Here is a 2,930-nt window from a genome sequence, read left to right as displayed (position 1 = left end):
CCAGATTCACGGCTCGACCACATACTACAGCGACTCGGTAAAAGGCCGATTTACCGTCTCCAGAGATGACCGCAGAAGCCTCCTACACCTGCAAATGACCGGCGGGAAGCCCGAAGACACCGCCCGCTATTACTGTGCGAGACACAGCGAGGGGAATCCTGACAGGCTTGTAGAAATAAAGTGATTTAGACTCTAGGACAAGAGTTTATGCTTATTTGGTGGGGGGGGGGGAGAATACCACCTCAAGAAAATGGTTTTCCCAGGGTGAGGCCTATCCATTGCACTGCGGGTGCGTTGATCCCTGCGATTTTTTCCAATACTGGAAACTCGACTGCGCAATTTGTGGTAGTGGGGGATTGAGTGCGCGCTTTCCCCTGATATTATTGGTGAAAGAAAAATAGTCTTGGTCCGTGAAACAAACATAGTCCTGTTAGTCTGGTGTAACTAAAACAAAAAACAGGGCGATGTAGTTCTTTAAAGACTACTTAATAAACCATCTTGTTAGTCTTTAAAGGGCTACATAGTCCTGTTTTTTGTTTCAATCTTGATCTGGTTATAGAGAAACAAACCAGAGCTGCGGAACTTCCCGCGACTGCAGCACCGGGCAGCAGAGACACGCGCAAAACCGCCCTGCCGGGGCGCAGAACTGCCTAGGGCCGTCAGGATGGAATGCTCTGACCTCACGGGTTAACTCTTGTCCTCAATACGCCCTGTGACGTAGTTGGGGTACCTTGCTGGTTGCTATGCTGGGCGGTGGGCTGTGGGTGACTCCCACTGGCTGCTGTCTTTAGCACGGCCCATCAGGGCAGGCGATGAGTCATTATGCAAAGGGGGCTTCGAACCTGTCTGACCAGTTCTCTCCGGGACAGGAACAATAGGAAGAAGGTGGAGAGGAGCCCCTGGCTTCGGGGCAGGGCTGGAAGTGAGTTAGTTAGGTTTCTGGCTGGTATCATGGAGGAAGCAGCCTAGGCAACAGACTGCGGTTCAGGGGCCTAGTCTCCCCCATCTCCAGAATCACAAGAGACACCCCCCCCCATCAAGGGAGGGCTGAGGCATCCTTGGCCTGCCCTGTAAGCAAATTACATCTGTGCTGTATCCTGGGGAAGCAATAAACCTCCTCTAGTCTACTGGGTGGTGGAGTCTGTTCGTGCCACTACGGGGGTTCAGGAGAAGGGGAAACCCCAACGCGTCGTCACATACCCCCTACCTCTTTTCCAAGTGGGAAGAAAGATGCGGTTTGTGCGGTGCAGGGACAATCCTGGAAACTGACTTCCAACCACGAATAATCAAACCTCCTGTCCCCGATGCCTCACAGGCAAAAAGAAACGGTCAAGTTACATGAACCTTAAGGAAAAAGAGCGAAATAGTTCCCACGCTCACCAATGGGACAGAGCCACATGAGGGCAGCAAAATGCCACGTTTGAGCACGAGGCTGGAATCCGGAGTTAAAATTACTAGGTCACCTTCAAAAAAGGGTGTCTGGCCAGGGGCTGGAACCGACATCCTGGTGCCTGTTCCAGGTTACACCCCAGCACCGCACACCCAACGTGACCCAGCTCCAGTGAATGGAATGAAAGCGCTCGGAGCCCATTTAACGTGTCACAAACTCTCCTGCCTTCATAAGGTTATCGGGAAAAGAACAGCTGGCAAACTCTCCAGAAACGGAGCCCCTTGTCCTTGGGAATATCAGGTTGAGATTTGGGGATCTGGGCGCCAAGAGCCCCCTTAATAAGGCAATAGAAACATTTAACCGCCCACCTAGCTACCTACCTCTGCCTCCAATTGATAATTAATGACCAATAAGCAGACGTCAATATTCAATAAGGGTTGAGTTTGGGATGCATCAGGGATAAGTGTTTGGGGGTTGGAACAGGGAGTCCCACGGAGCAAAACTTGATTTCTTCGGCGCCTGCTTTGCTCACACGAATAAACCAGACACTAATGAGACAGACTGGAGCGGGGTGAGAGAGTTTAAGTCACTCTGGGCTTTTGTGTTTTCATCCTTTGTAGCGACGGAGCAAAGTGTGTGTGTGTGAGAGTGACAGAGAGAGAGAGAGAGAGAGAGAGACCTGTCCAGGAAGCCAGAGGGGCTTTTTGATCGGCTCCTTCTAGCTCCTCCCTTGGGCGCTGCCTCCTTATGCAAAATCCCGCTCCCGGTTCTGCACTAAAGTAGTGGCCCCCGGCCGTGTCCTCAGGCGCCGAGCTGTCCCCTCCTCGCGCACCATGAACTCCCCGCTCCTCCCGCTGCTCCTGCTGGCCCTGACCTCGGGTGAGTCTCGGCGGGAGGCGGCGCGGGCTGAGAGAGGAGGAAGGCGGGTTTGAGTCTGACCGATCCCTGCTTTTCCCAGGTGCCCTGTCCCAGCTCCAGCTCCAGGAGTCCGGCCCGGGCGCGGTGAAGCCCGGAGAGACCCTCACACTCACCTGCTCTGTCACCGGGGGCACCGTCACCAGCAGCTACTACTGGCATTGGATACGGCAGGCCCCGGGCCAGGGGCTGGAGTGGATGGGATACTGGAGCGGGGGCACGAGCTACAACCCGTCCCTGCAAGGCCGCATCGCCATCACCGTGGATTCCTCCAGCACCAAGTATTATCTGCGGCTCAGCGCGCTGACAGCTGCAGACACCGCCACGTATTTCTGTGCCAGAGACACAGTGACACGGAGCGAAGCAGGGACCGGCACAAAAGGGGAAGCGGATTCTGAGCAGGGCAGTGAAGCCAGAGCAGCGGGGAGAGCTGAGTCCAGAGCCCCCCTGTGACGGACCAGGCCGTATCTGGGCACAGCTTAGGGCGTCCGCTCAGGGCGAATTGCTCGAATCCGGGGTTCCTTACAGCCCCCGACTGGCGACCTCTCCAAACAGGCCACAAACCAGTCTCACAGAGCGCTTCAGCAGCCTGCCTGAAGCCTCCCGAGCAAAACCCCTCCGTCAC

At 55.2% G+C, this 2,930-nt stretch overlaps 1 non-coding gene across 1 annotated transcript; it reads left to right on the top strand.

The window, feature by feature from the left end:
• The first annotated feature begins 207 nt into the window (after positions 1-207).
• On the top strand, positions 208-377 carry LOC149521061 (U1 spliceosomal RNA). Its single transcript, XR_016348139.1, has one exon. It is a non-coding gene; the product is annotated as a U1 spliceosomal RNA (small nuclear RNA).
• Positions 378-2,930: the final 2,553 nt, after the last annotated feature.

This window comes from Pelodiscus sinensis, chromosome 30, assembly GCF_052426305.1.
Source record: "Pelodiscus sinensis isolate ZL-2025 chromosome 30, ASM5242630v1, whole genome shotgun sequence".
In the NCBI taxonomy this organism is placed as follows: Eukaryota; Metazoa; Chordata; order Testudines; family Trionychidae; genus Pelodiscus; species Pelodiscus sinensis.
Note: the sequence above shows the minus strand (reverse complement) of the source record. Positions and strands in the feature narration are given on the sequence as shown.